This window comes from Talpa occidentalis, unplaced genomic scaffold (genome assembly GCF_014898055.3).
Source record: "Talpa occidentalis isolate TD23 unplaced genomic scaffold, MPIMG_talOcc4v2.1 talOcc4.15, whole genome shotgun sequence".
NCBI lineage: Eukaryota > Metazoa > Chordata > Mammalia > Eulipotyphla > Talpidae > Talpa > Talpa occidentalis.
In genome coordinates, this window is record NW_023601543.1 from 23,118,555 (window position 1) to 23,144,559 (window position 26,005).

The window sequence follows — 26,005 nt, forward strand, 5'->3', positions numbered from 1 at the left end:
TACAAAATGCTCAATTAAAACAATAAAGCCCAAAAAACAGAAGGGTATCAGTAGAAAACAATAACAAATATGGCAGATATTAACCCAATAATATTAATAATACACCATATTATTCATCTACTTGAACTGCACAATTCAATATTTTGGTATATGTTATAGTATTCATTTTTTCTATTTTGGTAAAAATATATGTAACATGAAGCTTGCCATTTAAAAGATACATGATGCAGAAAAATACATGTATGATACTATAATTATGTAAAAAGTAGGTATTTATAAAGAATGCATTTTAAAGAATAGGATGTTTCTAAAAGAAATTGCAAAAATAATTGGTATTTGGGAATAATGGACAAAGAATGCAAGGGAAAAACAATCACATATTCTGTAATACTTTCATGGTTTACCATGCTAATATATAACCTATTCCAAAAAACCCAAAAAATTAGAAAAACTAATTTCTCAAGTGTATTAAATACATTTTTCACTATACTCCCTTTTCACACTAATGCCAAAATCACTAATCACTTGGGTACCATTTCCCACTGAGAACCCTGATGAATCTTCAGAATCTTTCTCAACAATGTTCTGGGCTTTCACTACCGCTAAACCAGAGCAATCCCCAGTGAAAAATATGATTATGTAAAGAGATGTACACACTGAAAATATATTACATTAGATATCTCTACATACATACAATATTTCCCAGGCAACTTGTTTATTACATTAAATAATGTGCTTTTTAAAGGGCACTTTTCCAGAAAACATTAAAACAAAGATGAATAAATATGCTAAATATGAACCATGTTGCTACAATTTCTGATTGTATGTTTACAGTTCTCTGCCAGATTAAGGACAAGAAAAACAGCATTTAAGGACTTATATACTTACCCATATGTGGAATATTCCAAAGTATGTACCATTTCAACATATTCTGGCAGGTTATCTAAAAATGCTGTAACATTTTAAAAGCAGTTTGACTGCCAAGTCTCACAGTGTGGGATCCAGATGTGGAAGGTATTTGGAAGCATGTATTTTCTTCTAGGCAAATCCAGGATCAGTCCACGTGAAAGAATTTCAGCCTCCTCACCCCTGGAGTATAGGTTAGTAACCGTGACTGGTACGCATTGTTGGTGAACTCTGGAACAAGAATGATCCTATCTTACATTTGCCACTAGCTAATAACTTGTAGAGAGCCTTTCTTGGCAAAAAGTCATTTTCAATCTAAGTGAAATGCTCAAGTCCATGGCATTTCTTTATCAAAGCCAGTAGCGATTGTAGTTTTGCAACCTTCAACACGCATGCGCATGTCCACGTGTCCAAGCACACACACACACACACACACACAAACACACATACACACACACACACCATTGCTCTACCCCATCCTCCCTTTTAAAAATGAAAGAAGGAACACTTTCTCAGGTGTCACAGGCTAAATTTGAAATTTCCTTGACATGAGTTTTCAGTCTAAATTGACAGTATTATACCGAGAATGAAAAGCCCCATAATGTAGTTCAACAGTAAGTGTTGTCTTACACAAATTTCCTTTATGTGGACTTCAGTTTTCTTATGTGCAAAATGGAATAGTTTCGTTGGCAACCTCTTTTGATCCTGTCTAGCGCAGATCACTGAGATAAAAATACCTTTACATGAATAGGAGCAATATTGAACTCTGGTTAATAATGAATATACTTTGATGTAGGCATGCAAGGGCTACACTGATTCATCTTTCAATGCCAAGATTCTATCAGCACTCTGGGTATCAGTTTTATAAACTAATATATCTGCATTTTTTTGAACACTAAAAAAGAACAACTCCTTGGTGTTAAATATTTTGTCTTTGCTCTATTGGACAAACCATGAACAGAATCTGAGGTGTTTAACAGTGGTAATCACTGAAACTATATCCATATATTCCTAATAAATGCAAACAGCTTTACCATGAGATAATCCTAAAATTTCATCTGGATCAGGATTTATACAGTCACCTTTAGTCTCTTTCAGAATAGATCAATGCCAGCTGCCCCAAGGCCACCTATACGAAGAAAATAATATAAAATAGTGTAGAGAGCAAAGTATCTGATGGGATCAAAATCCTGTGTATTATGGGAGGTGATAGATTGATGTTAAAGGAAGAAAGATGAGGTTCAGATTCCAGATCTAACTCATTAGATATATCATCCTTGACGAGGTATATAACCCCTCAATGTTTCAATGTTCTCATTAATTCAACTGGGATAATAATACCTCATTTTTTAAAAACATGAATGTTTATTATTTCTTTTTTGAAAAGCTGCCATACTGTTATTTTACAATTATCTAACTATCCTTTAAAGGTTTTTAAATTAATACCTCATTTTTAAAGCTAATATTCCTGCAACACTGAAAGCACTCAAAAAATAGTAACTATTACAACAGTGTCTCCCCCTAGATTCTATACCATATATCTTGTCCAACATTAACTAGTTTTCTGATTCTATATAGGCCCTTTTCCCTTCCCTTCCCTCCATTTGTTTATCTTTTGAAGAGTTTAGCTAATTTTGTTGCCCATTTGTTAGGTTTTTTTTTTTGTCTGCTTATAAATGCATGACAAGAGGTCTTTATTCTTGTAATTTTTGCTAATATCTTTTTAACAGATTTATTGAGATGAAATTCACATACTACACAACTCTGTTGTTTTTAGTATATTCAGATACTTGCAATCATGTTAGTCTTGGTGTAGGTTGACAGGTAAGAATAATGACATATTTTTTCCTAACAGTCTTTGTGTTTAATCTTCAGGGTTTTCAACCTATAAGATCATGTCATCTGTGAACAGAGATAATTTTACTTCTTCCTTTCTAATTTGAATACCTTTAATTTCTTTTTCTTGTGCTAACTAGAATTCTGCTGGAAAGAAGTTGTGGAAGTGAATGAACATTCTTGCCTTGTTCCTGATATTACAGGTAAAACTTTCAGTCTTTCACCATTGAGAATGATAGTTGCGGGCGTGTGTGTGTATGTGTGTGTGTGTGATTTTTTACATTGAGATATTTTCCCTCTGTTCCTAGTTTTCGTGGAGGTTTTTATTTTTAATTATGAAAGGATGTTGAATTTTGTCAAATGCTATTTCTGCATCAGTTGACAGGGGCATGTTTTTTTTTTTTTTATTCTGCTCATGTGGTATGGTGCAATGATTATTTTATATTGAGCAATCCTTGCATTCTAGGAACATGTATCACTTTATTGTGGTATATAATCCTTTAAATGTGCTGTTGAATTAGGTTTGCTGTTGTTGAGGATTTTTTGCACCAATATTCATAAGGGATGTTGATCAGTACTTTTCTTGTGATATCTTTGGCTTTGGTATCAAGATCATACTGTTCTCACAGAATGAGTTAGGAAGTGTTTCCTCCTCTTCAAATTTTGGAAAATTTTAGAAAGACTGGCATTAATTTATTTTACATATTTGGTAAATTTACTAATCCAGGGTTTTTCATTTGAGATGTTTCTGATTTTTTATTTACTTATATATGTATTTATATATATAGTTTTCTTCAATATTAATAGGTGCATTTCATCTAGGTTATCCAACTTGTCTGCCTGCATTTGATTACAGTACTCTCTAATAATTATTATTTCTAAAAAACATAGTGACATTTTTATTTTTATTTCTGATATTATTTGAGTCTTTGCTTTTATTCTTTCTCATTTTAACAAAATTTTGTCCATCTTGTTGGTCTTTTCAAAAATCCAACCCTTGTTTTTATTTCCTCAATTGTTTTTCTATTCACTATTACCTCTGCTCTAAGTTTTATTATTTTCATAATTCTGTTATTTTGGGGTTTAGTATTTTCTCCTTTTTCTAATTCCTCAAGGTGTAAATTTAGATTACTGATTTGAGATCTTTCTCCTTTTTAATGTTAGCATTTACAGTCATAAATTTTCTACTGAATACTGAGTCACATGAGTTTTGGTATGTTGATATTTGGAGTTTTCATTTTTCTCAATATATTTTCTAATGTCCCTTGTAATTTCACTGCTTGTTTAGGAGATAAATTATTTTTCAAATGAAATATCAAACTAGAATTCCTGGGATAATTTCACTTGACCACTTATGCATTATCCTTGCATATATCTAGATTCTATGTGATTATATTTTCTAAGAATTTTTGCAATTTATATTCAAGATATGTATTGTTCTGATGTTTTGTTTCTTCTCTTTTTGGGTTGTTTTTATACCTTTTCAATTGAGATGTAATCTACATACAGTAAAGTGCACATATTTAAATTACACAAATTGTTACATATTCATATATGCATATATTTGCAAATCCATCATCAAAATCATGACAGTATATATCTCTACTATCTGAAAATATTTCCTTTTTCATTTCTATGTTATTACCTAGAACCTTTCCCTGGACCTGCTCATCCTCAACTGTCAATGATATATTTCTACTACTGTAGTGGATAAGTTTTCATTTTCCATAATTTTGTATAAATGGAATGATATACTGTGTACTTTTTTGGCCTGAGTTCTTTTACTCAGTATACATGTCTAGGTATTCATCCATATTATTACATATATTGCTAATGAATTCCTTTTTATAGCCAAATAGTATCCCATTATGTTTATATACCAGAAACTATATGTTGAGTCCCTGTAATGGACAATTGAGTTATTTCTGGCTTCTGGCTATTAAAATAAATTGCTGTGTACATTAGTCTTTATTATTGTTTAGATATGTTTTTGTTTCTCTTGAATAAAAATGAATCCTATGATAGATGTGTGATTAATTTCTTAAGGAATTGACAATTTTCCAACGAAATTGTACCATTTTATATTCCCACAAGTGGCATTTGAAAATCCAGTACCTCGGGCCTCCCCGGTGGCACGGTGGTTGAGTGCTGGGTTGCAAAGCTGCCCGCATCCTCTGCAATGCCAGTTCAATTCCCCGCCACCAGGCGAGGGTCCCACATGGCGCGCAGGCCTCTCCTGCCGCCTGCTGCTCCCCTCAGCAGTGTGCTTCGTCAGTCTGCCTGCTCTGCTCTGCTCTCCACTCTGGCTCTGGCGAATTCTCTCACCCTCCTGCGCTTTCTGACTGTACCCAGTGCTTATATAAATAAATAAAATTCAAAAATCTTAAAAAAAAAAATTTATAGTTGCTTGTTGATTTTGATTTTTACTTTGTATTAATTAGTCTTTTTCCTGGTCTCTTATTTAGGTTTCCTAAATTCCTGCACACTAGTGGGGAGGCGGGAGGGGTGGGGTGAGGAAGGACTAGAGTTAAAATAAGGGGCGGTGCAATTGTATGGGGAATATAACCAAAATGAAAATGCATACATTGTATAAAGATGAAAAATGATGTAAGAATTTTATAAAATAAAATATTTTTAAAAAATTTAAAAAGTAAAGAAAATCCAATACCTCTACATCTTCCTCTTGGTTTGGTCAGCTATGCTAATAGATGGGCAGTGATAACTCCTTTTGATTTAATTTGCATTATCCCATGAAAAACGATGTTGAGCACCTTTCCATGTGCTAATCATTTATTCATCTTCTTTAGTGACATCTATTCAATGTGATTCTTTTTAAAATGACATGGCTCATTTTCTTATTTCCATATTTTATGGGTTTTTTTATACATCCTGAATACAAATATTCAACCAAAGTCTCCAGAAAACCATCAATAAAGATAATGAGAACTTGCTTTTCATATGGTTCCATCTTTTCCAGTACTCTGTCTTGAAAATTACAGTCACATCAGATCCTCAAACTCCAATTTCTGTCTCCTCAATTCAGCAAGATACCCTATTCTGTTTGGGAGTCCCTACACACACACAAAGAGCAGACATGACCCCTGCAGAAAGGTAGGCAAATTGTAGGGCTCACCTCATTTGCTTCCTTTCTATCAAGGTTCATAGTGCTATACTGCATATTTCCCAGTATATGAAAGTGATTAATTCATATATTCTGTCTCATTTTTTAATTGTTTACAGTGGAAAGACAGCCTATAACCAGAGCCTGTGTCATAGCCATAGTGTAAATTTTCCCATTTATTTAATTAATTAACTTATTTTTAATTTAATTTTTGGATAATGTATGATTTTTCCCTCAGGTGTGGTCACTGTAATTCTCCCACTACCAAAGGACACATAGCCCATCACCATATTCCACTTATTTTCTTTTAATTCTTTTTCCTATTACTACTTTATTATCAGGGTAAAATTTTTAGCTACTGCTTTAACCTTCAATAATTCCTGCATTTCCATTAGCCCAAAGGATTTCTTTTTAGTTAGTTATAATAAACATAATATTAATTTTTGGTGTACGTGATTCAATTTCTGTATCTATCACAAAACTATCACCACAATAAGTCTAATTCACATTGATTACCATACATAGTTACAATTTTTTTTCTTGTGATGAAAACTTTAAGGATCTACTTTCAGTAACTTTCCTCTATACAATGCAATATTATTACCTATAGTCCCCATGCTGTACATTACATCAGCCCATGGGGTCTTTGCATGATACATAAGAAATTTCACAACTACCAGCTTGCCTTCTCTTCCCTTATCCCTTCCCCTTTAGACATATCTTCCCACTTTTGTATATAAATACATCTTCCCAATGCATCTATAAATATAACATAAGCGTTTTCTGCAACTGTGTATTAAGAGATCAAATGGCTCTATTTTTTTCCTTTTCCTTACTTTCATCTTAAACAAGTGAGTGATTTATATCTTATAAGATTTATTTTGTTTCAACTAATTTACTGTGCATTTCGTTAGTTTATAACTCTCATTCTCAATCTTCTCTTTTTTTTCCAATTTTTTTTTTATACAAGCACTGGGGTACAGGCCAGCGGCGCGGAGGGTGAGAGAATTCACCAGAGACAGAGCGGGGAGCAGAACAGGCAGAAGGACTGAAATACACTGCTGAGGGGAGCAGTGGGCAAGACAGATCTGCCACGCCATGTGGGAATCTTCCTGGGGTAAGAATCGAACCGGCGCTACAGAGGCTGCAGACAGCTTCACAGCACTGCGCTCAACCCACTATGCCACCAGGGAGGCCTCAATCTTCTCTTGAAATATTTTTCTACACATCGGTAGTCTACTGTTATTTTTCAAGACTGTTTTCTTTGAGAATGTCTTTCTCCAAAGAAATTCTACATTACTTGCTATTATCTCAAATTTCGAGGCATTTGTTTTATACCCATTTGGCAAATAATGTAAATAATTAGCATTTACAATTTCCAAGCTCCCTATTTCAGTAGGTAAGTACTTCATTTTCCTTCTGCTTATAAAAATCTCAATGAATTCCCTAATAAATGGTTTCATTGATGACAATATGCACCTTGCTGGTTGAAACCAGAAATAACAAACAAAAAGGAAACAACTCCTTTAGTCTCGTTTATTAGTACAGGGTTTAGATCATAGTAAGCACTGGATAAATGTTATCAAATAGTTTTATTGTTATTATTGACAATATGCTAATCCATGTTTCCCCTATTATATATTTTTTCAATTCACTTTTGTGTAATGCCTAGAAAATATAAAACAGATTTGTATTTGAAACTGCTCTTAAATATGGAATGTTCTATTTTTTCAGGAATCCTACATATAGAAAGCATTCTCCTCATTCTATTCACTTATGTTTCTGGGAATGTTCTTTCCTGAAATAATTTATTGCAGGATTCTGACTGTTTTAAGAGTTCCTTTTGGAAGAAGCCCACTTGGCCTGTTTACTGTCCAACATGGATTCAGGGAGTCCTGACCTTATAATCACCACACAACTTCCTCTAAGGAATTTCCCGGTGTAAGATTTTTAAAAATGAGTTGAAATCTAGTTAGGGCCATTTTAGGGCCCATCATCACCATCTTGGAAGATATACCTCACTAATCAAAGATATTCTAGCATTCTGAGCTTAAGGCTACTTATTATATCCTTCTGCTAAGATTTAGAGTTTCCTGTCCGTACAGGAACTTCCAAATGAACAGATTCCCCAAGTCCCAGAACTAATATCTGCAAATAAGATCTCTGCAATATCATTTATAAAACATGTCTTCTTTTAAGAAAAGTTCAGGTACCCTTAAAATTTCCATGGATGAACCGAAAGAGGATTTGAAATATCTGAAATTGTTTATAAAAATGAAAATATGTATAGGCAATGTATACTTTTCTCAGGAGAAAGTCTAGGGTTTTCATCAAAATCTCCAGGGACTATGATCTTTCTAAGACAGATATTAATGAAAGATAGCTAAGTCCTTTACTCTGTCCTGAAATAACACAGCTTTGGATTAATTTGCTTTCAAGAGAACGGTTGATGAATCTTAACTAAGAGTTTACAGATTTTGGTTCTTGTATATGAGATGCAGAAGGTGAACTACAAAGATGTCAAATTTACTTTCAGATAATATTTTTTCAATATTTTACTAAAAAGAAATAAGAACAAATTTTATAGATACTATTTAAGGGTACTGTTTTTATTTTTGTATCAATCTTTCCACCCAAAATTGGGATCGAGTAAGCTCCATATTGCAATGTCCTCTGATTGCTCTCCTGAAATTGAGTTCTTCCCCCTTCTTATGAGTGCAGTACTATGCCGAGTCAAGTACTCAATAAATATTTGCTGAATAATTAACAGTTTATAAACTTCCTATTGTTTCCTATTATTTTGGATCTTTACATTCTTGTGCTGGTGATTCTCACCATATCTGTACCCCAGAATACTTGCAAATATGGCATGTTTCCATAGTCAACAATAGCTCATTATAGCAGTAGTGTGCACATTTGTGGACTGGATTCATGATCAACACGTACATCAATTATGTTAAGTTAAATTTCTAAAAAAGTTATGTGCAATCCTCAGTGATTTTATTATGCCCCTTAGAGGCTCCTGTCTCCCCACAATGCATCCTACTGAGAAAACTCTCAATTTTCTTAAATACATTTCTTGTTTCTATACCAGATTATTCCAAAGGCTGTGGTTTCCCTTTTGAGGTATTATAGGAATTAGAATCATGACCTACATTCTTATATTTGCCATGTGTGAGTACCTAATAGTCTTCCATACTTGCTCAGTAAGAAAAGTTTTGCTCTACCTATGCCTCTTTATAGGGCATCTTAGACTCAAAAATAGGTTAAAACCTTTGTTTTAGGAGGCATGCATCATTTCTGATAGCTCCTCAGTAGACTTCTTGTTTTCTCCATTGTTTCCCATTTAGCTCTTTCTTCCCTATAAAGGCAATTTCTGCATGCTCAGCTTAAATAGAGGAATGCCATACTCTCAGCTCTCCTGAAGTAAATTTCCAATTGCTTTATAGCAGAGTATCGATATTACTACTATTACTATTGTTAATCTCATTACATAATGCAGCACTGGAAATGTTTATAAGCCTCAAGAGACCTATTTGTGATGGAGAGAAGAGCAAGCCAGGACAGCAGTTACCCAATCAGAGGCACAGATTAGAAATGCCACAGTTCTTAAGCTGAAATTTACTATGATTGATTGCTAAGCAGTTTCCACAGGACATATATTATTTTTCCTCTCCAAAATTATGTGTGTGTCAAAGGAAAGTGGGATCCTCTAGTCCCTACATTGAGTTTTGAAGACTGTGGTAATCAAATGTAGACAATAGAACTGGGGAGTTATTTGTTTCTATATTAATACTTGCCTCTCTGAGCACAACTGGAAAGTTTCATGGCTTCATGTTATCTTTTTTTAAAAAAAAAATTTATTTATACAAGCACTGGGTACAGTCAGAAGTACAGGAGGGTGAGAGAACTCACCAGAGCCAGAGCGGAGAGCAGAACAGGCAGACTGATGAAATACACTGCTGAGGGGAGCAGCGGGTGGCAGGAGAGGTCTGCACACCATGTGGGACCCTCGCCTGGTGGCCAGGGATTGAACTGGCGCTGCAGAGGCTACGGGCAGCTTCGCAACCCAGGGCTCAACCGCTGTGCCACAGGGGAGGCCCTTCATGTTATCTTTTATCTATCTCCTACAGCAATGGAAAGAAAAGACAAAATTCTCGAGTGCACCTATTGACTGGCTGGATGCCATGCCAATAGCATATGCCTCAGTTGTGGAAGGTGAACAGATGGGGTATCCATGCTTATCCAGGGTAGGCTCCACATCCTCAATGTGGGAACATTAAAACCTACAGCAAGAAAAACAGAAGCTGTCTTTTGGTAACAAAATAGAATTGATTTTTACTCTGTTTCTAATTATTGCTAAAATCCAAGGGACTGAAACAAAATTAAAGTCATGAAACAAATATCTTTTTAGGCAAGAAGCCTGTTTTTGCAAATCATCTCTTTGAATGAGTACGTCTATGAAGTGTGACATTTAGTTCGTGGGATACAAATGAGATGAAATATTTGTCACTTACTATTTAGTCGTAATGAAATGAAACATATGCCAAACATATGGTCATTTGTTCACAACTTATATTTGCATCATGATGACAACATATTGTACCCACCTCCACACCTCCCCCAAAACAATCTAGTTATATACACATAGATAACTTCTAATACAACCTTGCAGGTACTAATAAGGCAGCTTTATCTGGGGTCACATACAATGGTCTACTTACTATGTCCTGAAATAGCTGCTTCTCTGGAAGTCTGGACACCTAAACAACTTCCCTGAAAGTAACAGTGCAACAAAATTAGTCAGTGGACATTTGGGGAGGCAGAATGGAGAGGTTGTAACAGTTCTGGTGTCAGAGCGAAAGGTGTTCAAATTTAGACTTCACTCTTCACTATGAAAATTGAAGATGTTGAGGGCCTCCCGGGTGGTGCAAGGGGTTAGGCACCATACCATGAAGCAAATCTGCAGCCTCTGCAGCATGAGTTCGATCCCTGGCTGACCAGGTAGCAACCCACATGGCATAGCAGATATCTCCTGTCTCACCCGCTGCTCCCCTCAGCAGTGTATTTCAGTCAGTCTGCCTGTTCTGTTCCCCACTCTGTCCCTGGTGAATCCTCTCACCCCCTAGCCCAGCCCCCCGCATCTCTGGCCTGTACCCCAGCTCTTATATGCATAAATAAATAAATCTTTAAAAAAAAAAGAAAATTGAAGAAGTTACCAATTCTCCCTGAGTCTAAGTTACCCTATACTTTGAAAAATAATATCAATCTTATAAGAATAAAGTGAAAGTAATAAAGTACCTAGCACTTCAATATTTGTCATTATTTCTAATAAAAGTTGGTTATATGCCAGGATCTATTTATAATTATTATATCTTACAATCTTCACTATTTCCTTCGGAAATAAATTTTCTTATCTCTCTGTCACAGATGAAGAAACTCTAGTGATTTTCAAGGCAAGGTCAAAATTTCAACCCAAATGTGCTTGGCTCCAAAGCATTTGCTTTTAACTACCATAATTTCTCTTTAGATATGTGTTGTCTCTGTTGGAAAGGGTAGCATAGGTGGAAGTGACCAAATCCTATTGGCAACTGCCTGTCTTTGAAAGGATCCTACGGGTCCTCCCTGGTGGCCTAGGCATTAAGTCTCAGCGCTATCACTGCGAGGGCCTGAGTTCGATCCCCAGCCAGGGAAATAACCCACATATGGCGCAGCAGGCCTCTCCTGCCTTGCTCGATGCTCCCCTTAGCAGTGTATTTCAGTACATCTGCCTATTCTGCTTCCCACTCTGTCTGGTGAATCCTCTCACCTCCCCCCGCACCCCCCTCCCCTCTGGCCTACACTCCAGTTCTTCTATGCAAAAATAAATAAAATAAAAAGATCCTACAAAAGAGAGAAAGGACCTCAATAGCCAATGACAAAAACAACTGCAAGACACAAACATCCACAAATAGTATTAACAAAACTAAATCTTTGTGTAAACTGAAGCTAAAAACCATTTAAAGACTAAAAAGGTACCACTTTAATTTTTACCTACATTTGAGATGCAAAAACCACAAATTAGCACAGTAACTGTTTGAATCAATTGGTGCAATATTGCCAAATGAATAAAAGTAGGCAAAATGACTCAACTTCTATTTTTTTTCTTCCTTTTTCATCAAAGAGTATGCCCTTAAACTTGAAAGGGTAGTACAAATGTGGCTTAAAAGGGCATTCTAAGATAAGTAGGATGATAACTCTGTGGCACTTGAAATTCAATAAAATGTACAGAGTCAAACAAATTCTATCTCAAGGTGACAAGAATTTATGAAGGTAAACATTGGGTTGTTCTGGAAATCTCTCCATTCCATTAAACAAGTGTATATGTAGCAAGTACAGTACTGGAATCTATTCAGCAATACAAAAGGCAAATAGGGCTCATAATCTAGTTGAGATACTTCTTTTTTTTTAGATTTATCTATTTATGCATACAAGAGCTGGGGTACAGGCCAGAGATGTGGGGGGGTGGTGGAGGGTGAGAGGATTCACCAGAGACAGAGTGGAGAACAGAACAGGCAGACTGACTGAAATACACTGATGAGGGGAGCAGCGGGCGAGGCAGGAGAGGTCTGCTGCGCCGTGTGGATTTCTCTCTGGCGGGCAGGAGATCCAACTCCTGCTGCAGAGCCTGTGGATTGCTTCATAGTGCTCCCCCACTCCCCCTCCGTGGTGCAAGGGGTTGAATGAGATTCTTTTTAAACTCTTTTCTTGTAAACCTTTGGAGAACAAGTTTCAATAGCATCACTGACTTTTTTTTTTTTTTTAGCATCACTGCCTTTTTTTTTTTTTTTCTTTTATAGAGGCATGTTTTTATTTATTTGTTTGTTTGTTTGCTTGCTTTGTTTATACATGCACTGGGTACAGTCAGAAGCGCGGAAGGGTGAGAGAATTCACCAGAGCCAGAGCGGGGAGCAGAGCAGGCAGACTGACGAAATACACTGCTGAGGGGAGCAGCGGGCGGCAGGAGAGGTCTGCACGCCATGCGGGACCTCCTCTGGTGGCCGGGGAGCAGCCGGGATTGAACCTGCGCCGCGGAGGCTGCAGGCAGCTCGCAACCCAGCGCTCACCTCTGCGCCACCGGGGAGGCCCTTAAAACAAGGTTACTAAACTAGTATTAACAAATACCATGAATTGGATTTTTCCAAAGCTTATAGCAAAATTTTTCTTGATATTGTCATGGGTGAAACGGGGAAAAAAAGTCAGATAATGATATAATTAGGTGAGTTTTCAGTTACTTAAGTTAATATACTGAAGAATGTTGACCCATCCTCTACCTACTATACGGCAGGTCTTAAAAAACTGTTCAGCAATTTGTTTCGGTGAAATTAAACAGAAAATGAGTTCTGGTTTCTCTCCCCTGTTGTCTTGAATGAAGTTTTCCTTGCCTGTTATTAAGTCTGAAAGTTTGCGTTCCCGCAAAATTCATGTGTTAAAATCTAATAACCAACGAGATGGTATGAGTAAGGGGGACCTTTGAGAGTTGATTAGGTCACAAATCCCTCATGAATGCAATTAGTTCCCTTTTGAAAGTATGATCTTTCACCTTTCCACCGAAGCACCTTTCCATACAGCAGGAAATGGTGACCATTGAATGAGCAAGTGGATTGTTGTTAAAAACAGAACCTGATGGTTATGATGTTGGATTCTCCAACCTCCAGAACAGTGAGAAATAAATTAATATTTTTTATAAGCCACCCAGACAATGATAGCTTGTTAGCATAGCCCAAATGAAGTAAGACACTTGTTTAATTTGTCCAATAAAAGTTTTAGCTTTATTGATTAATGGGTCATTAATGTACCTGCTGGGGGTAGGTCTCTGGTTCTGTACTGTGGGGCTCTGTGTTTACCGCAGTTGGAATCAACATGTTATCTGCTACTGAGAATATCACTGGATAATATGGAATTTAATTATTTCCATCTGTTGCTAATAGACATAACATTTAGGGTTTTCAAAATATATTTATTCTTGCCCACCCCCAGAGATTTTAACTTAGTATGATGGGAGGATAGCTCGAGGCATCTATGGCGGACATCTACAATGGAGAATTATTGATTTAGGTTACCTTTCTTCATCAGGTTGAATCTCTAGTTATTCCTACCTCATTGCTGATAATTTAGATTTTCATACATTCACACATTTACACCAAAAATAACTGCCTGAGCATAGTATAGTTCTACCTGAATGAAATAGACTTGTTAGTTTCAGGTTATTTCATTCAACTTACAGCTACAGTTTGAATTAAACCTCATAGAACTCATAGTTGTGCCTTCTAGATGAGGTACAGATCTTTTTTTGTGTGCTTTCTAATGACTAAGATTTTGAAATGTGGCTAAACACTGCCTTAAAACTAATACCAATGGGGCCTCCACTGGTGGCGCAGCGGTTGAGCGCTGGGCTGCGAAGCTGCCTGCAGCCTCTGCGGCACCAGTTCGATCCCCGGCCACTGGCAAGGATCCCACATGGCGCGTAGACCTCTCCTGCCACCCCCGCTGCTCCCCTCAGCAGTGTATTTCATTGGTCTGCCTGTTCTGTTCCCCGCTCTGGCTCTTCTCTCACCCTCCCGCGCTTCTGACTGTACCCAGTGCTTGTATAAACAAATAAATCTTTAAAAAAAAAAAACTAATACTGATGTACAGGCTCTTTTTCAGCTAATTGAAGAGATCTATATTTTATAAAGTGAATCCTCATGTGCTCAAGGCCTTTAGGGCATTTTACTTTTTACATATAAAATAAAAATCTGTTAGTATAAGGCCAGATCCTAAGTTTAGTCAACAACAGGAGGAACATCAGGTACATATAGAAAAGTGTGTTATGGTTTATCTTCCTAAAAAGATAAATATAGTAAAATTTAAGGGTTTTATCTTCTAAGGACCATGACGTTTTTAAAGATTTGACTACAGTTTGAAATTCCTTTAATCCTTATGAACTCTTTGTAAATTATAAGATAATAATCAGATGACTTCAATGTTGGGGTGGTTAGGAGGTTATCAAGACCCTGCACATGGACTCACTATGGATGGGGAGATTGATTTACCTATAAATCCATCATCTAGGGCAATTTGTATAAATCAGAATGAGACAAGAAAAGAACTTCCGTACATAATACTTTTTAAAGACAGCTTATGGAATATATCTGGAACAAATTTCTTGCTTATCTGTATGCATCAGGTCAGTATTATTGGATTACAGCTTGCCTTTCCCTGCCAGGGTAAAGAAAAGTAGACCAGAGTGGGAATAAATTATGTAAACAAAGTCCTAAATCTGTTTTTGAGAAAGGGACATTATATTAATAAGAATATATGAAATGTAGATTTCATTCACAGATAACTTTCCAATATCATTTATAATAATTAAGAAATCTATCACCCATACTTCTGAGGACTATGATAATAACACCTACCAAATGCTTACTATTTACCAGGTGTTCTTATAAATACTCTAGACCTGGGGTTTTTAACCTTGGATGCAAATTAGAATCATTTGGTGAGCTATAAAATTCCAGATGATCTGGTCTCAATGGGAACTAATTAAATTAGCATGTCTGGGGATAGTGTCAGTCCAAGAATTAGTAATTTTTTAAGCTCACCAGGTGATTGCAATATGCAGCTGAAACTGAGAGCTATTGTTTCTGATAACTTATTGTTTCTGATAACTTATTTAATCAGCACAACAGCCCTTTGATGGGGGTTACATTTTATTATCTGCACCAACACCATTTCTAAATTATAAGTGAAAAAAACTGTGACAGAGAGATGTGAAGCTAAATTCCCAAGGCCATCCACTCATAATTGCCAGTACTGACACTTTAATGCAGGCAGTCTGACTCTGTTATGTTATTATTACATCATTGCCACACAAATTAAAAGCCACAGATTAGCAAAATTTTTGTCAGCCTCCAAACTACCAATCTTGAATGTCACCCTAGTGGCCCTTAAATAATTTTAATTTGTTGGTTGAAAGTTAATTGTAGAGAAAACAATGTCTACTGAGAAAATTAATTCCTTTTCTCAACATTAAATACAACTAAAGTATCTAGATTCTAAAGGATAACCATTGTAATCCAGCGATGTAAAATATTAACATTTCAGGCCCTTATTCTTTAATATAGTTTCAAATTGTATGCTATATAGTTCCTATTTTTATTTTTAAACTATGTTTTTTTTTAAGATGACAATGATTTACAACATTGTATGTAATCTGAGGGTATAGGTTATCGCATCAGATGTATAACACAAGTTCACCATCAAGCAACCATAATTCTCCACTATATTCCACTGGGCCCCATCCACACACACATTCTTGCTCTGCTTTCCTAACCCACTCTGTTAGCTTCAGTTCTGTAGTCAAATTCTTAGGTTTATTTTGGTTCAGTTTTTCCATTGCTTTGTTTCTCCATATTCTACATATGAGAGAAATCATCCAGTATTTGTATTTCTCCTTCTGCTTTATTTGGTTTAGCATAACCCCCCCTCCAGTTCCATTCCTGTTTTCACAAATGGTAAGATTTCAATTTTTTTTAAAGATATATTTATGCATACAAGAACTGGGGTACAGGCCAGAGGTGCGGTGGGGTGAGTGGAGAAAGAGACAGATTGGGGAGCAGAACAGGCAGACTGACTGAAATACACTGCTGAGGGGAGCAGCGTGCAAGACAGGAGAGGTCTGCTGTGCCATGTGGGTTACTCCCTGGCCGGCCGGGGACTTAACTTATGCTGCAGAGGCTGTGGATTGCTTCATAGCGCTGTGCTCAACCCTTGCACCACCAGGGAGGCCCATGGATTTCAATTTTTTTAATAGCTCCATGGATTCCATGATGTATATATACCACCTCTTTATCCACTCATTTATCAGACACTGAGGTTGTTTCCACAGCTTGGCTATTGTAAATAGTGCTGCAACTAACATAGAAATGCATACATTTATCCCATCTCATTAGTGTTTTTGCATCTTTTCAGTATATACTTAGGAGTGGGACTTCTGGATCATGAGGTAGATCTACTTTTTAAATTTTGAAAAACCTTCATTCAGGGGTTGTATCAACCTACATTCCCACCAACAATGTACAAGGGTTCACTTATCTACACACCCTCACCAACATTTGTTGTTTCTGGTCTTTTTAATATGGGTCATTCTCACAGGAGTGAAGTGGTGCCTCATTGTGGTTTTTTGATTTGCATTCCTTGATGACAACTGATGATGAGCACGTTTATCATATGCCTGTTAACAACATGTATGTCTTCTTTGGAAAAGTGTCTATTTAACTCTTCTGCACATTTTTAATAGGATTATTTGTGGGTTTTTTTTTTTTTTTTTTTTTTTTTATAAATTTTATTGTTATATTCCCCATACAATTGCAGCCCCCCATTCTGACCCCATCCCTCCCTCCCGCCCCCGCCCCTAAAAGTGTCTCTGGTTCATAGTTTTTTGTTGATTTTGATTTTCACTTTTCCTTATAGTTTTTCATTTTCCTGGTCCATTATTTAAGTTTTCTAGATTCCTGCTATGAGTGAGACCATCCGGTATTTTCTTTTTCTTTTTTGGCTTATTTCGCTGAGCATGATCCTTCCAGCGCCATCCATGTTGCAGCAAATTGCATGTGTTTATCTTTTTTGAATGCTGAGTAATATTCCATGGTATATATGTACCACATCTTCTTGATCCAGTCATCTATTTTTGGGCATTTGGGTTGTTTTCCAAAGCTTAGCTATTGTAAACAGTGCTGCTATAAACATAGGGGTGCAGGTGTTCTTTGGAATTGATGTTTCTGTGTCCTTTGGGTAAATACCTAGGAGTGGAATTGCTGGGTCATATGGAAGCTCTATGTTTAGTAGGTCCAGAAATCTCCACACAGCTTTCCACAGTGGTTGGACCAGTTTGCACTCCCACCAACAGTGCAGAAGAGTTCCTTTTTCTCCACACCCTCGCCAACATTTGTTGTTGCTAGTTTTTTTAATATGTGCCATTCTCACTGGTGTAAGATGGTATCTCATGGTAGTTTTGATTTGCATTTCCCTGATGACAAGTGATGTTGAACATTTTTTCATATGCCTGTTGGCCATTTGCATTTCCTCTTCAGAGAAGTTTCTTTTAAGCTCTTCTGCCCATTTTTTTGACTGGATTATTTTCTTTGTTGTTGTTGGAGTCTCATCAGCTCTTTGCAGATTTTTGTGATCAGTCCTTTATCATTAGTGTTGGGGGCAAAAATGTTCTCCCAGTTGGTGGGGTTCTCTTTGTTTTTGTTATTGTCTCTTTTGCTGTGCAAAAGCTCTTTAATTTGATATAGTCCCAGCTGTTTATCTTTGCCTTCACTATCACTGCTTTGGGTGATGTGTCTGTAAAGATGTCTTTGATGTGCAAATCACGTAGTGTTTCGCCTATATTTCCTTCTATATATTTTGGTTTCAGGTCTTATGTCTTCTTTTCCATTTTGAGTTGATTTTTGTGTATGGTGTGAGGTGGTGGTCAAGCTTCATTCTTTTGCATGTAGCGACCCAGTTTTCCCAGCACCATTTATTGAACAACTTTCTTTGCTCCAATGCATAGTCTTTGCTCCTTTGTCAAAGATTAGTTGACCATTGTGGGTTTATTTCTGGATTTTCTATTCGATTCCATTGGTCTGTATGTGTGTTCTTGTTCCAATACCATGCAGTTTTGATGATTATGGCTTTGTAGTATAGTTTGAAGTCTGGGAGTCTGATGCCTCCATTCCTTCTTTTTTTTTCAGGAGAGCTTTGGCTATTCGGGGTTTTTTGTGATTCCATATGAATTTCATCAATAATTTTTCTATTTCTTTGAAGAATGACATTGAAATTTTGATTGGAATAGCATTGAATCTGTATATTGCTTTTGGAAGGATGGCCATTTTAATAATGTTTATTCTTCCAATCCATGAGCAGGGGATGTTCTCCCATTTCTTTGTGTCTTCTTCTATTTTCTTTTAACAGTGTTTTATAGTTTTCTTTGTATAGGTCCTTTACCTCTTTTGTTAGATTTTTTTTGTTTCAATAACAAAAGGGATGGTCTTTTCGATTTCTTCTTCTTCAGATTTATTGTTTGTGTATAGGAAGGCTACTGACTTTTGCGTGTTGATTGTATCCTGCCACTTTACTGAACTGATTGAGAGTTGATTAGCTTTTCTGTGGAGTTTTTGGGTTCTCTATGTATAATATCATATCGTCTGCAAATAGTGATAGTTGACTTCTTCTTTTCCTATTTGGATTCCTTGGATGTCTTTCTCTTGTCTTATTGCCCTGGCTAGGACTTCCAGTATTATATTGAAAAGCAATGGTGAGAGTGGACATCCTTGTCTTGTTCCAGATCTTAATGGAATTGCTTTCAGCTTTTCACCATTGAGAATGATACTGGCTGTTGCTTGTCATAGATGGCCTTTATGATGTTGAGGTATGTTCCTTGTATCCCAAGAACTTCAAGGGCTTTTATCATGAATGGGTGTTGCACTTTGTCGAAAGCTTTCTCAGCATCTATTGATATTATCATATGGTTTTTATATTTCTTTTTGTTGATGTGTTGGATAACGTTGATTGATTTTCGGATGTTAAACCATCCTTGTGCCCCTGGAATGAATCCACTTGGTCGTGGTGAATTATCTTATGGATACATTGTTGGATTCTGATAGCTAAAATTTTATTGAGGATTTTGCATCAGTGTTCATTAGGGAGAATTGGCCTGTAGTTTTCCTTTTTTGTGTTGTCCTTGTTCGGTTTTGGTATTAGTGTAATGTTGGCTTCATAGAACGTGTTTGGTATTGTCCCTTCCTTCTTCTCAATTTTTTGGAAGAGTTTGTGAAGGATAGGCACTATTCGTCTCTGAATGTTTGGTAGAATTCATTTGTAAATCCATCAGGTCCTGGGCTTTTGTTTTTGGGGAGGTTTTTTGATTACCATTTCAATTTCGCTAATTGTAATTGGTCTGTTTAGGTGTTCTATTTCTTCTTTATCTAGCTTTGGGTGATTGTAGAGTTGTAGGAATTTGTCCATCTCCTCTAGATTGTTAAACTTGTTTCCATATAACTGTTCATAGTAGTTACTGATTATTCTTTGATTTCTGCTGTGTCCGTTGTGATTTCTCCTCTTTCATTGATGATCCTGTTTATTTGTGCTTTCTCCCTTTTTTCCTTTGTGAGCCTGGCTAGGGGTTTGTCTATTTTATTGATTTTTCAAAGAACCAGCTCTTGGTTTCATTGATCTTTTGGATTGTTTTTTTAGTTTCAATTTCATTTATTTCTGCTTGGTTTTTATTATTTCTTTTCTTCTACTGGTTTTGGGGTTTCTTGTTGTTCTTTTTCTAGATCTTTGAGCTTCGAGATTAGGTTGTTTCTTTGCATTCTTTCTTGTTTCTTGATGTGAGCTTCTATTGCTATATATTTTCCTCTTACTGCTGTTTGCTGCATCCCATACATTTAGGATATTGGTGTCCTCCTTGTCGTTCAATTCAAAAAATTTTTTAATTTCTTCTTTGATCTCCTCATTAGTCCAATGGTCTTCCAGTAGTGTGGTTTTAATCTCCATGAGGTAGGAAAGTTCCTTGCCTTCTTTTTATGGTTTATTTCTAGTTTGATGCCTTCATGGTCAGAAAAGATGGTTGATATGATTTCAATCTTGGTGTATCTGTTGATGTTTGTCTTGTGCCCCAGTATGTGATCGATCCTGGAGAATGATCCGTGTGCGCTTGAGAAAAATGTGTACTCCGTTTTTTTGGGGTTTAGTGTTCTATAGATGTCTGTTAAGCCCAATTGCTCTAGGTCTTTATTTAGAGCTTTGGTTTCTTTACTTATTTTTTTGTCTTGTTGATCTATCCATTGTTGATAGTGGTGTGTTGAAGTCTCCCACTACGTATGTGTTTTCTCTGATGTCTGTTTTCAGAGAGGACAACAGTTGTCTGATATATTTGGTGGCTCCTTCGTTTGGTGAGTATATGTTAATGAGTGTTATTTCTTCTTGAAGTATTGTCCCCTTGATCATAATGTAGTGACCATTGGGGTCTCTTTTATCTTTTTGAGTTTGAAATCTGTTTTATCTGATATAAGTATAGCTGTTCCTGCTTTCTTTTTTGGTCCATTTGCTTGTAGGATTGTTTTCCATCCTTTAACTTTGAGCCTATTTTTATCTTTTGTAGCTAAATGTGTTTCCTGGAGACAGCAAAAGGTTGGGTTTTGTTTCTTAATCCAGGCTGCAACTCTGTGTCTTTTTATTGAAGAGTTTAGTCCATTTACATTTAGAGTTAATATTGATATGTTAACATCTGTATTTGCCATTGTGTTTGTCTTTCTTGATTTTATTTATTTATTCTTTAATAACTTTTTTTTTTTTGGCCTTCTTTCATTGTTATTCGTCGCTCTGAGGTTCTGGCTTTAGAACTCCTTGTAGTATTTTTTGGAGTGGGGGTTTAGTTGCAATGAAATTCCGGAGTTTCTGTTTGTCTGGGAAGGTCATATTCTTTCTTCAAAGAGGAAGGAGAGCTTTGGCGGGATAGAGTATTCTTGTTGGCATCTGTTTTCTTGGAGTCTGTTGACTATGTCCCTCCACTCTCTCCTTGCCCGTAGTGTTTCTTCGGAGAAGTCTGATGTCAGCCTGATTGGTTTTCCTTTGAATGTTATCTGTTTTCTTCCCTCTTGCCAGCTTCATTATTTTTTTCCTTGTCCTGGATTCTTGGGAGCTTTACTATTATGTGTCTTGCTGTATTTTTCCTTTCGTCGTGGAAGTTTGGTGTTCTTCTTGCTTCTTGTATATCAATTTTCAGCTCCTTCTTCACATTTGGGAAGTTCTCTTCAATTATCTCTTTGAATATTTTCTCTGTTCCTACATCTCTCTCCTCTCCTTCTGGTATTCCTATAACTCTTATATTTCCTTTCCTCATGGAGTCAGATAGTTCCCGAAGTCTTCTTCGTTCTTTTTCCCTTCGTACTTCTCTACCTTTTCTGTTTTGGTTCTTTTTATTTTCTGTGTCTTCAAGATTACTTATTCGTTCTTCCATTTCATCTATTCTGCTTTCATTGCTTTTCCCCAGAATTCTTTTAGTTCTTCCATTAATTCTTTGATCTCCTGCATTTCTTTTACTTCCTCTTGGGACTCAATTTCTTTCTTCTGACCATTGTTTTCCCTCTCTAGGGACTCAATTGCATTCTTCTGATCGTTGATTATTTTTCCCTTATCATTGTTTTCCTTTATGACTTCTGTCAGTTTTTATCACGGCAATTTTAAATTCTCTTTTTGGAAGGCTCAGAAATTCTTCCAAGTTATTGTCGTTGCAATCTGGGGGCTGGCTTTCTTTTTGTGGTGTGCTTTTTCTCTGGAGAGTTGCTAGGTTGCGTGTGGTTCTTCTCCTCCCTACTGTCTGTTTTCTAATTTGCCGTATGCGTTGGGACACTGTGTTGTTGGGACTTGCCGGCATCTTGGGTGGGCTTCTCTGTTCCCCTCTGGTTCTTCCAGGAGTCATCTGTCAGTTTCAAGCAGCCTTTACTGGAGAAAGGTCCCTGTTCTAAAATGCCGATATGGGGACACACTCCCCTGTGCGCCTGGTCTGCCCCGGCGGTGGGTTCCTGCTCCCCTTGGGCTTGGACTGCAAGCCAGAGGGGTCTGGGCGTGGGCGAACTTCCCCCGCTCACCTCTGGCTCCTGAGGAAGCCTTCTGCCAGGTAGTCTTTACTGAAGAAATGTCCCTGTTCTAAAATGGTGATGTGGGCACACTCCCTGCGCTTCTGGTCTCAGGCACACTATTCTGCGCGCCTGGTCTGCCCCGGCTGTGGGTGCTCGCTCTCCCTGTGGGCTCAGACTACTTGTTCAGAAGGGGCCCGGTGTGGGCTACTCCCCAGCTGGCCACTAGCTCCTTCAGTAGCCTGTGCTGGGGTCAAGTCGCTAGGTGGCACCAGAGATCTCTCCTAGAGCCCTTGGGGAGCTGATTTTCCACCCCGTGGGACAGGGAGCAGAGCGGGGATGGTAGGGTACAAACGGCTTTGGGGTGCTGTGTCTGCCTTGTGCCCACCGTCGTGGGGAACCCACGCCCCTAATTTTCGTGCCCCGGGTTCTCAGTTCCAAAGCCCTCAGTTCCAGGATGCGGGCTGTAGCCCAGATCAGTGGCGTGGGAATGGCGCCTTTTGAATCCCGCTCCCCTGCCTGGGCGCCTTGTTCCTGCTCACTCAGGGAGGGCCTCCCCGCCCGGTCTCAGTTCCAAAGCCCTCAGTTCCAGGACGCGGGCTGTAGCCCAGATCAGTGGTGCGGGAATGGCACCTTTTGAATCCCGCTCCCCTGCCTGGGCGCCTTGTTCCTGCTCACTCAGGGAGGGCCTCCGCCCGGGTCTCAGTTCCAAAGCCCTCAGTTCCAGGACGCGGGCTATAGCCCAGATCAGTGGCGCGGGAATGGCAACCTTTTGAATCCCGCTCCCCTGCCTGGGCGCCTTGTTCCTGCTCACTCAGAGGGCCTCCCGCCCGGGTCTCAGTTCCAAAGCCCTCAGTTCCAGGACGGCGGGCTATAGCCAGAATCAGTGGCGCGGAATGGCGCCTTTTGAATCCCGCTCCCCTGCCTGGGCACCTTGTTCCTGCTCACTCAGGGAGGGCCTCCGCGTCTCCCCGCAAGCCAGGTCGCAGGCGCAGGGCCCTGGGCAGCTGCAATCCGAAGCGCCGCTTTCGCGCAGCTTACCGGGCGGCCGGGCTGTGTGCTGGTGCTGGTCTCCTCCCTGGGGCGGGGCTCTCTTTAATGGCGCCTGGAGCTCACCTCCGCGGCGGATCCTGCAGGGTTCGCCTCAGCTCCCGTTCACGGGGTGTGGTGGCTGAAATAGTTCCTTTCCACTCACAGTCCCACTTGCTGCATCCGTTTTTTGTTGGGGCGTTTTGGTTTGTTGTTTCCCTCGTCTCTGCCGGTCGGAGAGTGCCGCCTCTGTGGGCGGGGGAGGGGAGCAGGGTTCTGCGCTTCCCTCCCTTCTCGTCCTCTTTTATGGCCACTTTCTTCTTCGGGCAGTTTGCTGGAGTCACCCGTTTATCTTCCGTGTCTCAGTTCTCACTGGGACCTGCCGCTTTTCCTCCCTATTAACTTTTTTTAATGGGAGATCTTACTCGCAGCGTCTCCTCGCCGCCATGTTGCTCCGCCCATCCCCGGGTTTTTTTTTTTTTGAGTCCTATGACTTCTTTGTAGATCATGGATATTAACCCCTATCAGATATATGATGTGCAGATATTTTCTCCCACCCAGTGGAGTATTTTCATTTTTTTATAGTTTCTTTTGCTGTATAGAAACTTTTTGGTTTGATATAGTTCCATTTGTTTACTATTGTTTTTGTTTCCTTGGCCCTTGGAATCAAATCCCCCAAGACATTAATGAAGCCAGTGTCATGAAATGTTTCCCTATATTATCTTCTATGAAGTTTATGAGTTAGTTTTTATATATGGTTTGAGATTGTGTTCTATTCTTTTGCATGTGGCTGTCCAGTTTTCCCAGCACCATTTCTTGAAGAAATTTCCCTTCCTCCATTTTATGTTCTTCATTCCTTTGTCATAAATTAACTGTCCATACATGTGCAGATTTATTTCTGGGCTCTCAATTCTACTCCATTGGTCAATGTCTCTGTTTTTATTTAATACCATACTGTTTTTATTACTATAGCCTTGTAGTAATTTAAAATCCCAGAGTGTGCTACCTCCATTCTTGTTCTTTTTATCAGGATTACTTTGGCTACTTTGGATTTTTCGTGGTTCCATATAAATTTCAGTAATGTTTCCCCTATTTCTTTGAAGAATGCCATTGAAACTTTGATGGGAATTACATTGAATCTGTATATTGCTTTGGATAAGATGGCCATTTTGACAATGTTAATTCTTCCAATCCATGAGCAAGGAATAGCTTTACATTTACTTGTGTTTTCTATTTCTAGCAATGTCTTATAGATTTTAATGAGTAAGTCTTTTACCTCCTTTCTTAAGTTTATTCCTATTTAGTGCTTTTTGATGTGGTTATCAATGTCATTGCTTTCTTGATTTCTTTTTCTTCTGATTCAGTGATTGCATATAGAAATGCAACATATTCTTTTGTATTGATTTTGTGGCCTGTCACCTTTGCTCTACAGATTTATTACTTCTAATAGTTATTAGGGGACTCTTTAGTGTTTTGTGTATATTATCATCTGCAAATAGTGATAGTTTTACTTCTTTCCCAATTTGGATTCCTTTTATAACTTTTTCTTGCCTAATTACTCTAGAAAGAACTTCCAATACTATGGTGAAATTGTATATCCTTGTCTTATACCTGATCTTAGAGGAGAAGCTTTCAATTTTTCACCATTGATATGATATTAGCTATGGGATCTCATGTAGGACCTTTATTATATTGAGTTATGTTCCTTCTATCCCAATTTTTTTGCGACTTTTTATCATAAATGAATGTTGGAATCTTATCAAATGCTTTCTCCACATCTATTAATATGGTCATATGACTTTATCTTTCCTTTTGTTTATGTGGTGAGTTATATTGATCAACTTTTGGATGTTGAAGTGTCCCTACATCCTGGAATAAATCCCACTTATTCATGATATATGTACCTTTTAATCTATTGTTGAATTTGGTTTGCTATGATTTTGTTGAGAATATTTGCGTCTATGTTCATCAGAAATATTGCTCAGTAGCTTTCCTTTTTTGTGATGTCCTTTTTTACTTTTAGTTTCAGAGTGATGTGGGTCTCATAAAATGTGCTTTTAAGTCTTTTTCTTATTCATTTTTTTTTTTGGACTTGTTTCACAAAGATGGAAATTTGTTTGTCATTGAAGGTTTGGTAGAACTCACTAGTGAAACTATCTGGTCCTGACTTCTTTTTTTTTGTTTGTTTAGATATTTGATTACTGTTTCAATTTCCTCAGTTATCATTGATCTGTTCAAATTTTGTATTTCTTTGTGATTAAAATCTGGAATGTTATATTACTCTAAGAATTTGTCCATTTCTTCTAGATTATCCAACTTATTGGCATAAAGATAGTCATAGTAGTAGAGTTCCTATTTTCAAAACACTTTATAAAAATTAAATATATAGAAGATTGAAAAAAGACCCATTCTTCTAGATGGTCTATGTATGGTGTAACATTCACTTTAGTGAATCCAAATG

At 37.6% G+C, this 26,005-nt stretch overlaps 1 protein-coding gene across 1 annotated transcript in view; it reads right to left on the reverse strand.

Moving 5' to 3' along the window:
- AGTR2 (angiotensin II receptor type 2) overlaps window positions 1-26,005 on the reverse strand; it is a 104,375-nt gene that overhangs the window by 23,244 nt on the left and 55,126 nt on the right. The window lies entirely within an intron of this gene.